Source organism: Oxyura jamaicensis, chromosome 3 (genome assembly GCF_011077185.1).
Source record: "Oxyura jamaicensis isolate SHBP4307 breed ruddy duck chromosome 3, BPBGC_Ojam_1.0, whole genome shotgun sequence".
Taxonomy (NCBI): Eukaryota; Metazoa; Chordata; class Aves; order Anseriformes; family Anatidae; genus Oxyura; species Oxyura jamaicensis.
The window spans coordinates 73,516,273-73,529,349 of record NC_048895.1 but is presented as its reverse complement, the minus strand read 5'-3'; the positions used below and the strand labels follow the sequence as shown (position 1 = coordinate 73,529,349).

The window sequence follows — 13,077 nt, the reverse complement described above, 5'->3', positions numbered from 1 at the left end:
AGTAAGTGGGTTCAAATGCACATGCTCAGTCTGCAAAATCAATGGGGGAAGGATGAAAGGCATCTGCCAGCATTCTGGGTGCTCAGCAAAGTAATCTGAAGCTGAATCTCGACGTGATTTTGATGTCTATGTATACTACAGAACACTCCAATGTGTATGACTTGCACCAAGCTGACAATCTCCCTGCCTGAGGAATCTCTGAATAGTGTAATAAGATACATATTTTGTGTTGCTATTTACCACTGAAATAGCATATATCTTTTATATGCTTCAAATCCCTGCAATGAGAGGTAATAAAATCATTAAGATGAGCCTCTGGGCAACTTCCAGAAGTGGAGTATGTTATACATGACAACAGGAGTAAAAGGCTAAAATGAGAGTTGCTGTAACTCATGCAGCAAGAAAGCAGAGGTTTCTAGTGCAGCAGGGAAGCTGGAGGGAGCACTTAAGGTACAGCAAGCTTCTCTATATGAGTAATGCCGAAATAGCTGCATGGTACTTCAGTGATGCATATATTGAGCTGCCAGAATAAACTATGGTGGAATCGACCTTTTCAATCTATATATCATTTTCAAGGCACAGAGAAATAATAATTATGTCAAGCATTAATCTGCAGTCTGAGCATTTTATTAAATGTAAAGCTGTTGAATAAAAATAATAATCAATGCAAACTTTTCTTTTTTGGAAGTATTATTGAAAAGCTTTCCACTATAGGGCATCCTGGAGGTCATTTCCTGAAGGAAACCTTAAAACAGGTAGGGGTCAGGACTATCATAAGTGCCTACTCACCTGAGAGCAGACCAAACCACCATGGTGCTATTGACAGCATCATCTGTGGCTGCATGCAGGCCAGCACAGCCCCAGCTGCTTCCAACCCTCTCCATTGTAGGTTCAGCATCTCATACTTTCCATTAAAAGCTGCTATTTTTAGGTAGGAGATCTAATGCTCTTTGCACTTGTTTTAAGGAAAAACATTCAATACAGACAATCTGAAAACAGAGCTGAAACTCTAATACACTCTAAGCCTTCCATCACTTGTACAAGCTTAAATAGCACAGCTATTGGAAAGGACATGGTATCTTTTGTTGTTCCTCCCCCTACAGTACCCCCCTCCTCCTTCCCCCAACTGCAGACAAACAAAAATTTGGAAAATAAACAGCTTATGCAGGTGACAATATGATTTATAAATACAAGGGGCAAGGGAAAAGCATTCAGAAAAAACAATATACAGATTTTTCCAGTGGGTACACAGTTCAAAAAGTGCCTGTGCCATATGGAACATCGATGATTTATAACCTGGGGACTTCAAGCTTGCTAAATGTATAAAACTATTCCCAGAATATTTATTAAAAAGAAGAACAGTACCCTTGCAGAATAGCATTCAGTATACTAATTTCCATGTTTAAACTGAGGAATATATATATATTAAAAAAAGTAAATCCATAACTTAAAGGACCAGTCATTGTTTATTTGTTCTTAGCAATGTGCTTTAACACTGCAATTTATCCTTATTTATTTATTTTCTTTGCAGTCTAGCTTGCAAGCCCGGAAGATGTCAAGTAGTATTAGCAAAGAATCGAAGGTCACGGGCTGCCGCTGGCTACTGTGGCGTGAAGCTGACACTCAGTCAGCTGGGTGCAGTGCGCTGCCTTGCTGATGAATGGAAGCTCCTATAGTGCATAGTGAAGAGCCAACAGCACCGGGCATGGCTGCATTGCACACAAAATGTGCTATAAAGACACTGAGAAAAAATGATTCAGTACACATGAAACGTGGACTTTGTAGGATTAAAGTCAAGGAGAATAAGTTCTCTGAAACGGGGTCTGTAGTGGCCCTGACCCGTTTCCCTCTTGTACTCAGACATGTAATTTGAGCATGGCCCCTGCCGTCCCTTACAAGGGGAGAGCTAGTCTCCAAGGCAGACATTATAGACTTAAGACTGCTTGTCAAATTAAAGATGGTTTCTCAGATACTACCAATACTATCGTCCTCAACACCATTAAAAATTTGCTGGAGTGCTACTGATACAGCAGCCATTAACATTCTTTGCAATGACATTATTGTTACTCTGCTAGGCATTTTGTACTTATTATGCCTACTAATAATTAAGTTATGAAACACTTCTTGAATGACTGTAAAAAGCTGGGGAAGGAAAAAAAAAAAAAAAAAAAGATGGGGAAAATGAGTGAAGTTAGGTCCAAATTAAGAACTGCATGGGCTCTAGTAACATCACGAGTGTCTGATTCTTGCATTTCAGGAACTGACGTTGGTGAATCTTGGTCTTTCTGTGGGGCACCATTCAGTGTAATTCAGTGTGGAAAGATTTATAGGACTGCAACCTAAATAACAGAAAAAAAATGAGTGCACCAATCTTCCAGCTGTAAAAGCAGATACACATTTCCATTTGAATTTCAAACATAGTCTTTCTTAAGATTTAAAATTAGTTTACTTTACTAGGTTTTATTTCCTATGTTCTTTCTGATCACAGCTGAAGCAGAAGACCTAAAATACAAAAAGAAAAGCTTATGTAAATATGGCTGAAACCAGGAAATACCACCAATTCCAGTTTTCTGCCTTATTTCAAATATGTGAGAGGTTCTAATTTTTTTGTTAGGTCCAGATGAGCAGTCAAACAAAATCCTTTTGTAATATAAATTAAGGACATCATATTTAGATATGAAACTTTTCTATTGTTATTTGGAGGGAAAAATATCATTTAGATATCACTGTAACAAGCATGGTTCACAAAGTATTTGGGATTGCTGATTTCTCTAGAAAGTCCCAAGATTCACAGTGAATCTTCTGTAAATCATATCTCAACTACCTCTTTTTAAATTTGCTACCAAGAAGACTGAGAGATGGATACAGCCTCAAGATCGTATCTTTGAAACTTTAATATTCTATCTTACACTTTCACTAAGTGGTTTAATTGATTCTTTTTCCTGAATGATTGATGTACAGGATTTTACATGCTGTTGAATGCCACCTGTTCTATAATCATTTTAATTATCGAATTGCGTTGTTGTACCAGCACATAACACCTTCACCTTAGCTTAAAATGACAGGTCTATTTATACCTCTGCATGATCTTCTGTTGCATTACGATCTCAGCTGTCATAATATAAATCCAGAGGCCCCAGTTTAGGAACTGAGGCAAGGCTTCTCTGTTTCTTTATTTAAACTGCAAGGTGTGAAGCAGGAAATAGGAAAATTCAGGGATGTTTTGTTTTGTTCACAGCTGAAACTGGGACCGGATGAAATTAGGCTTCTTCGATGGCAGTTAAAAACTATTCATAGTAAAATGGGGGGCTGGCTACAGAGGGGACTGTTTTGTTTTGTTTTCTTTAAATGTGGGATCAAAGAAAGACACAAACCTGAGGGAATCATTTCATAGATTTCACTCCACAATATAAACTCATTTCTTAGATCACACTACACAGCTTGGCAGTGAGTGTAGGTGCTTTTGGCTATAGCTGTGATAAAACCTTTGAAGAAAATCCCTTCTGTAAGCACATCAGTTGAAGAACACAGAAGACAGAATGTATATCCCACACCATTAGTCTCGGTGATTCTTCTTTTGCATGATACTGTTTCATGTTTATCTACAAAAGCCTTCATAAACATATTTTTTAAGGAGTCACTTATGGTCAGTCTAATAATGACTAGAATGCATAAAATTAGTATTGCTCAGGACCTTTATAAATCACAACATGAATATTTCATTTTTTAGACAAATTAACAAGTTTAGCAAAGAATCTTTCCATTTTCAATGTCATATCTTTGAGACTCAGCTGTTCATCTATTAAGGTGAATCCTTCTTCACACTAACTTGAATATGATGGGCAAGTCTATTTCATATAGAAAAATCTCAATAAGAATGTGAAAAGGGCTGAAGCATATTCCTTAGTGGTGCCTGAACATTAGTTTAATAAAAGTATTACAGGAATGAATGAATAAATGAATACTCTGTTCTCCGTATTCTTACAATGCCTTTAACCACTTGGGTTGGACTGAAGTCACACAGAAGTAAGGAATGCCCTGAATTCTCTACTTACATTGAGATGGAAAAGCTTCCTGGAAATTGAAAGGAAAATCCCCAGCTGTGTTGCATATATTGTTGTTTCATATGACACCAGAACGAGCTCCAACTTCTTGATTTTCTCTTTTACTGTAACATAGATTCACAACACCAGCCTTCATTTTATCTCTGAATCTAAAATAATATATGCAGCTTTTATGTTGTGACATTAAAATAGGCTTTCCTGCGACTGCTGCCGCTTTATAGCAAAATTTTATTTCCAGATGTAAAACTCTGGAAGTGACCTAAATCTATAACATAAATCTACATGTAAGACACAGGACAGCTAAGCTAAAACAAAAAGCAACTGAACAATAGAATGAAAGAGAATATTCACTTTATGTCCTTGTCTTCCTTGAGACCTAAACTCAAATCCAGGCTTGGATCATAAAATAAAATGAGTTTGATCTTCTCATTTTGGCATCCATTTGTGGAAACCAGAGTACTTCAATGGAGTTAACAGTCCCTGGTCAAGAGAAACATGAAGCTGAAAGGCCCCAGGTGTTCAAAGCAAGCAGATGGAGGGTGATCTGGGATAAATTGCATTCAGTCTTTCTTCTCTTTGGGACCATATCTGACACAAGCCAGCACAACTCATCTTTATTTCAGAGATGGTGTAATAGACCAAATAATTCTCAGCATGATAATTGGCTTTAAAATTATTAGCAGAACAGACCTAGCATTGACCATGAAATGGCAGCAGCTCCTCAAGAATATCTAAGAAATGAACACATATTCTTTAGTAGCAATTTCTCTTTAGCATTTTTAAGGACTGAAAATTCTAGTTGTTCCTAATTTGGAAAATGTCTTAAAACATTATGGAATGAATCTAAATAAACAGCCTGACTTATGTGATTTGTGGTTTTCTGAGAAGAATAGGTTAATTTGATATTACTCAACAGAGTACATTTAAATTTAATTTATGAATTTTTCTGTAATGTTGGCTTCATTTGGGAATCAAGAAAATAGATATTGCACTAAGGAAAGCACAGAAGCTGTTCTTACCTTTTGTCTTTCCAGTGTTTCTAATCAATTTGCTGGAAACAGGGAATATTGACAGGTGCATTCGCAAAGCTCATCATCTTTCAAATCAAGATTTCTAGCCTCCTCTAGAGGTAGAATGGAATATAGAAGACCCCAGCCTCACTTAATTCAGCAAATCTCTTCCACCTTTAGTGCCACAGAACAACACATTAACTTTGCCGAATCACTTCACTTGTGTGTCACTTGTGTGATAAAAGGTAAAGAAGTGTGGTCTTGGGAAAGGAAGAAATAACACAAACCCCACTTTCCTGTTACCATAACTGATTTTCCTCTAATCTTTGTTTCATATACTGAAGTGTACAATCTAATCCCACAGTACCATCCATCTACTGGTCTTTTCCTTAAAAACATTTAGGGAAGTATGCATCCATTTTTAAATACTAAGCTGGAGAACCAACTAGTTATGCTTCTTATTCATGTCAGGTGGGGTTTTGAAGTTAAATTACAAATCCTTGTGTTTTGAAAATACAGATGCGAGGTTACTTTCTATAACATAGCCCAATGGTACCTTCAGTGAATAAAGGGTGTGCCAAATAATTTAATGAAATGCACAATAAATAGGATAGTAGCAATAAGTCTGAACTTTAAAATAAGCCTTTGAAAATAAAATTAAGAGAACCGGGAATCAGAAGTAATTCACAAAACAGTATTTTAAACATTGCATATAAAACAGTGGAAGCAAGAATAGTATCAGCTTAAAAATCACACACTAACTTGCACGAGGTTTGTATTTCTTTCTTTTTTTTTTTTTTCCTTTCACCTTACAGAAGACTTGGAACAGAAAGTGAACAGGATCTGATTTGGTTTTCACCAAGTAAAAGAAAACTAGAAAATACAAAAGCTGGAAGTACTTAATGTATTGGAAACATCCTATTGTTAATGATTTGCCTAGAGAAATAGCTCTTTGTCCATTCTCTCTTACAAAAGCTATAGGTGCTAGTAATATTTTCTTTGCAATTGCTGATAACTCTGAAGTGATGAGCACTTTCAACTACAACTGTATTTGCCATACATCATTATTTTTCAAGCATTCCAGTTCAGTCAGCCATCGACAACTGCTTATTTTTCCCCCATGATGTGTTGTATCAAAAGCTTAGTAAAGTCATCAAATGTCTTACATGTTTTTAAAGAAAAAAAAAGAAAAAAGAAAAAAAAAAGCATAAAAATAGAAAAGCTGGCATTACAAAATGGAAGAATTATCATGAACTGTGATCTCTGCTCAATGACTACCATTAGCTAGTAACAAACAGGTTTTCTTTTCAGCTGTAACTCTTATTTGTGCAGGATAGATGAAGTAACTTAAAGCATAGCATTAAAATATTTTGCTTATGAAATGGGGCTTTCCATCACAGTGTTCCGTCACAGTCCAACAGGTGTTCATTAGAATTAGCCAATGCTGGACATATATTGACTTTGAACAATTAATTTTCACTTCTAGATACTTAAGATTTCATCCTGTCTGTGAGGGACATACTGATGAAGAAAAACTTTATATCATATTATATGAATTAGACATCACTAATGCTCAACCATGAGGGACTGCAAGAAGTGTTCTGCAGTACAAAGGATATTCTGAAATCAACAAGATTAATCAGAGAGAAATGTAATGTCATTTTCAGAGGAGAATGTAAGTGGAATGCTTCTGAATTCCCTGTCTAATGTCAGGAGGATTTTGAAATGTGGCCCAGAAATCAAACCATCTGAAGGGACTTCTCAGTGAAACACATGGCTTCACATTTTTGAGTTCAAGAATAGAAGGGAGAAAATACTCTGGTGGCTCTGGCATACTGTATTTAACAGGCCATTCAGAGTCTGACAGTTACTTCTCTGTGAGTCTTGTAAGTTGCGTTTGACTTTCAGAAGGACTTCAAGCCTTCATTTGAAGACTGCAGTACAATAAGAATTCAAGTACTTCCTTTGTTCCAATGGTTAATCAATCTCACTTTTAAGAATATTGTCTCATTTTAACTTGTCTGTCTGCAGCTCCCAGCCATTGGTTCAGTGTTCTGTATTTTTCCCCTGAAGATACTTATACATTATAATGAAATTATCTCTCAGAGATGTGCAGTCTCTGTAGGGCATTTTACAGTTCTTTTCTGTGCCACCGTTCTAACAACCTTTTAAAAATGTTGATACCAGAGCAGTGCATGGTACTCCTGTACCAGGCTCACCACTACTGTGTATAAGAATTAAAATCACTTTCCTGCTCCCATTTATTGCCCCCCCAGACCCATTTATGCATCAAAAGATCTGCCAGCTCCCTGCTGTATAACACCAGCATATGTTCAGTTGCTTGTCCACTGTAAACCCAAATTGTCTTCCAACACTGCTTTTCAAGATATAGTACCCAATTCTGCATATATTCCTGATTTCCTTATTTCCTCTCCAGCTAAATGATACTTTGCTTGGCAGTGTATGTCATAGATCAGAACATTACTTTTATGAGTGAGGACATTATTACTATTATTTGGAGGTAGTAGGTTTAACTAATGGCAGTTACCCTTTACAGACTGATATCCTGGACATCACATGGACATCTGTGATCACCTTGCTATTAGGAGATACAAATATTACAAAGACCCAAAGACAAAGCAGTGATATAAAGACAGAGAAAAAAATATATATTCATAAATACACATACACAAACACACCAGCAATTATATATATTAATATTCATTGTTATTTGTTGATCTATGAATTTTAATTTTACTGTTTGGATAAGCTTAAATTAATATTTTTTTCATGCATCTCAAAGTTCATCATACCTTCTATACTATATAGATGCTTACATGTTTCACTGTAATTTTGTTTTCTATACAAAAAAATAGATTTAAATTATATTATCTGCATAGCTGCTAGAGGTTCTCAATTCAAAATTCCATTTGCTCCCACTTATGCAGGCCTATGCATTTCTACAGCTTATCTTGGTGCTTTTGATAGTTCAATTCCTTCAAAGGTGAATTATTGCAAAGACATCACTGGCAAGGAGAGCTTTTTTGAACCTTCAGCCTGTGATACACTAACAGCACTTACAGCCTCTTAGTATTAAAAAAAATTTTGAAGTAAAATAAATACCTTTTTTTTTTTCTTTTTTAGCAATAAATTGGGAGGAGTGGAAATATTGTTACATTTCTGTACTATTTGTTTGGCCTAAGAGTTTATTTACATTCCCTGGAATGGCTTTACCTCAGAGTAGGACAAGTATATCAGATGATTTAGGACAACAGGCAGACATGAATTTAAACTGCAGTTTCAAGGCCCTTTTCCGTTGTATTATATATTGTCCTGGGTATAACATTCACAGTCCACAAATTTTGAGGTGAATCACTGAACCATAGAATGGTTTCAGTGGGAAGGGACCTTTAAAGATCATCTAGTCCAACCCCCCCTGCCACGGTCAGGGACATCTTTCACTAGAGCAGGTTGCTCAAAGTCCCATCCAACCTGGCCTTGAGCACCTCCAGGGACAGGGAATCCACAGCTTCTCTGGGCAACCCGTGCCAGTGTCCCACCACCCTCAACATAATAAAAAGTTCTTCCTTATTTCCAATCTAAATCTACCCTCTTTCAGTTTAAAATTGCTGTCCCTTGTCCTGTCACTACAGGCTCTGGTAAAAAGTCTTTCTCCGTCTTTCTTATAAGTGCCCTTTACATATTGAAAGGATGCAGTAAGGTCTCCCTGGTGGCTTATTTTCTCCAGGCTGAAGAACCTCTGTTCTCTCAGCCTTTCTTCATAGGAAAGCTGTTCCAGCCCTCTGACCATTTTTGTAGCCCTCCTCTGGGCATGTTCTAACGGGTCCATGTCCTTCTTGTGCTGGGAGCTCCAAACCTGAATGCAGTACACCAGGTGCAGTTTCATGAAAATATGGTGGAGGGGCAATAATCACCTCTTTTGACCAGCTGGTTTTGTATGCAGCTCTGGATATGATTGGCTTTCTGGGCTGCAAGAACATGATTTAAGATCCCTTCCAACCCAAACCATTCTATGATTCTGTGATTTCCAGTTCATATCCAATTTTTCATCCATCAGTACCCTCAAGTCCTACTCCCTAGGGCTGCTCTCAATCCATTCATCACTTGGTCTGCATCGATTGGTGACTGCCCTGACTGAGATACAGGACCTTGTACTTGGCCTTGTTCAAATTCATGATGTTCATACGTGCCCACTTATCAAGCCAGTCAAGGTCCCTCTGGATGGCATCCCTTCCCTTTAATGTATCAACTGCATCGCTCAGCTTGGTGTCCTCCACAGACTTGATGAGAATGCACTCAATCACACAATCTGTCATTAATAAAGATATTAAACAGTACTGGTCTCAATACAGACACTTGAGGGACACCACTCATCATGTTTCTCCATTTGGACATTGAGCCATTGACTGTAACTCTTTGGATGTGACCATCCAGCCAATTCCTCATCCATCTAATGGTCCACCTTTTGAATCCATCTCTCTCCAACTTACAGGCAAGAATACTGTGGGGCACTGTATCACAGGCTTTACAGAAGTCCAGGTAAATGACATCAGTTCTCTTTCCTCATCTACTGATCTTTGATGATCTATCAAAGAAGGCCACTAGATTAGTCAGGCACAATTTGTTTTTGGTGAAACCACGTTGGCTGTCTCTAATCACCGCTCTGTCTTTCATATCCTTCAAGATAACTTCCAGGAGGATCTGCTCTCTGATCTTACTGGGCACTGAGGTGAGGCTGACTGGTCTGTAGCTCTCAAGGTCCTCCTTATTATTCTTTTTAAAATGGGTGTGATATTTTTTCCAGTCACTGGGGACTTTGCCTGACTGCCATGACATTTCAAGTACCCTGTGGAGTCGGAGCTACATCTGCCAGTTCCCTCAGGACCCTGGGTTGCATCTGGTCAGATGCCATGGACTTGCATATGTTCAGGTTCATCAGGTGGTTTCAAACCTGTTCTTCTCTTCTTGCAGAGAGATCTTGAAAAAGTAGAGTGCTGGGGAATCACCAGTCAATTGAAATTAAAAAAGAGCAGGGGAAATATTCTGTTCTGGGACAGGGCAAACCCAGATATATGTATAGACTGGGGAACGAGAGGCTGGAGAGCAGGCATCTGGGGGTTCTGGCTGATGGCAAGTTGAATATGAGTTAACAGTGTGCCCTGACAGCCAAAAGAGCCTACCTACCATGTCCTACATCCAGAGACACAGGAAAAGGAAAGTAAGTCAAAAATAATAAGTATCATCATCATCATTTATTGAGTACCTCAACCTTCTCCTTGTCACCAGTTCTCCTGTCTTATTTATCAGGGCTGTATGTTTTCTTTAATCTTCATTATCTGATCATCATACCTGTAGAATCCCATCTTATTATTCTTCACACATTACTCACTAAATTCAACTCAGACAGTCCCTTGGCTTTTCTCATCCCATCCCTATACACCCAGGAAGTATCTTTATATTCTTCCCAGGATACATGTCCTTGGATCCACTACCTATGCATTTCCTTCTTACATTTTAGTTCATCCAAGAGGTCTTTACTCAGCCATGCTGGTCTCCTGCCTTCCTTGGCTGATTTCTTGCATGTGGGAATTGAGAGGAAGAATTCCACTCCTTTTCCCTGAGAGCAGTCTCTCAGTGGGGCCCATCCACTAATTCTTTAAATAACTGAAAGTTTGATCTCCTAAAAATTCAGGGTTGTGATGTTACACTGAATTCAGATTTGATCCATTCATTCTTTCCAAGTTCTCAGATAAGAATCAGAAGAAAGGAGCAGAAGAGGCCAAAAGAATCACCACATATGGAGACAAAAGATAAAACATAACCTGGACTCAGTCCTTGAAACTGCCATTTTTCACATTCGTGGTCAGATAAATTGCCAAATGATTCTGCAGCATAGATCTTGCCACACTACAAGGTAACAACAGAAAACATCCTTACTAATTTGACAGAGGAAAATTCCTTGTGGATTCCAAATCTGCCAAGCCTGATAGAGCCATTTCATAATTCTCATATCCTGCTTCAGAGAAAGAAAGTAAGATTTATTTAATTGTTTTTGTTTTTTTGTTTGTTTGTTTATTTGTTTTGTAAGGAAGCCAACAGACCTTCTTAATATTCAGCATATTGTTATAATGAATGAATACATAGAGTTGTGATTTTTGGCACAGCTAGAAGAACCTGACAAGTAAGTAAATAGACATTCGAAATGTCTCTGCTTGTACTAAAACCAAAAGCAGAGGTTTTGATGAGTACAGCATATATATACAACCCCAAAGCCACTGCAGCAGTGTGAAGACTTAATGGTGCACAGCTCCAGGTGCTCAGAGAGCTCTGCAGTGTCTCCTCTCAACAGCACAGACCCACCCTCAGGTCATCACTGTTCTTTAACCTAGGAAAGTGCTGTCAATGTTTAAAGTTTACAATCTGAAATACATGCTAAAAATGGAGTATAAAAATGTAAAACTCAGGACACAGCTACATGTACCTAACACATCAGAAATTCTGTATAAATAAATACAACCCATTGCAAGCTAATTCTCTCCTCTCACACTCTTTATGGTCAGTTATTTACCTCCACAGCTAATGCCCAACAGATCTTTCCCTTCAGGAAAACTGGAGCTGTCTGAAAAGCAGAAAACATTTGGCAGAAATAACCATAATGAAGATAAGTGTTAACACAACATGCTAAACTCAGTCCGGGACGCAGGCTTTCAAACCGTTATTTCCAGCTTGCAGTTGAGAAACTGTTTCAGACAACATAAAAAGCTGTATCTAACACTTTCTGACAGTGCCATATTGGCTGGGACTTGCACAGAAAGGAGGTGTACATGAAAAGGCAAGGATGATTTAACCTTCATTGCTACAAAAACTACTGAGCTATCAAAATAATCAGAAAATTAAAAACCAAAGTACTGAGAAAAACCAGCCAGCTTATCTTCCAGCAGCTTCAGCTGGAAGATCAATGGGATCTTGACGGGATTGGTATCTTCAACCCTTTACAGCTATTCAGATGTTTGTTTAAAGTGAATTAAAGAAAGCCGAGCTTTAAGAGAGAAAACAGAAATAACGATAATAGAACAACTCAATCAAGTGAACAAAACCCTGTTATAGTCCACAGAGAGTCCAGAACAGAAAGGTGTGCACTTACCATTGATTGGGACAAATGCAAGCCAGAGAATAAAGGTTAAATAAAGCAATAAGAAGGGTACCAAAAGCCACTGAAAATGACATGAAAAAGGACAAGCTGTAAACTGGCACAGACCTTTAAAAGAGGGCTGTCCGAACTTTGTCTAGCTGGTGTGTATATTGACAGCAAGCAGAGCTAATCTGCATGTAACAAAGGGGAAATCAGCCTTCCTCCTTCCTTTCTGTTGGGAAAAAAAAACGTATTGATTTAAAATTGGTGTTATGTGACATGAAAAAAAAAAAAAAAAAAAAAAAAAAGCAAAAAGATCTTCCAAATTCAGTATCTCAAGGCCTGAATATCATTCTGTGCCTCTATCAATTATTTGCACAGTGTTGTACTTCCACAGCCTGCCGAAGGGGCAAAACCTGCCTCTGGGGGTAGGTACCAAGAGATCTGGATAATTGGGTTGCAAGAGTTTGCAGGTGTTATCCCTCACTTTGCACAATTAATTCCTCATAAATGGATCTTTTATTTGTTTCAGTTGTGCAGGCATACCCACAGCTTTAACTCTGAGACATGCAATCAGAATGAGCAGTGTGAGGAGTTACATAGTTTACTGCTATGCACCAGTTACAAAACTAAGATGAGCCGATGAAAAATAAATAATATAGTTGTTCGCAGGCTCTGATCGACCTTATTCCTCAGCAGGGCATTTGTGCATTTGTGAGCTGGAGGAAGATTTCAGTGCCTAAGACAAAGGTGTTAAAAATAGAATAGAGAAAGCTACAGACAAGGCAAGTCTAGCTGGTGGAGTTTGCTTAGTGGCATACAAAGAAAGAAGCCTTTAAGCCAATGCAGA

At 38.0% G+C, this 13,077-nt stretch overlaps 1 long non-coding RNA gene across 2 annotated transcripts; it reads right to left on the bottom strand.

Annotated features, from left to right (window-relative positions):
* Positions 1-721: 721 nt before the first annotated feature.
* LOC118164701 lies at positions 722-12,460 on the bottom strand. 2 transcript variants are annotated; one of them, XR_004749617.1, is made up of 4 exons: positions 12,354-12,460; positions 11,664-11,714; positions 2,450-2,502; positions 722-2,339 (listed from the first exon to the last, which is right to left on the bottom strand). It is a non-coding gene; the product is annotated as an uncharacterized LOC118164701 (long non-coding RNA). The 2 variants fall into 2 exon arrangements; XR_004749618.1 differs by having other exon boundaries at positions 722-1,730.
* Positions 12,461-13,077: the final 617 nt, after the last annotated feature.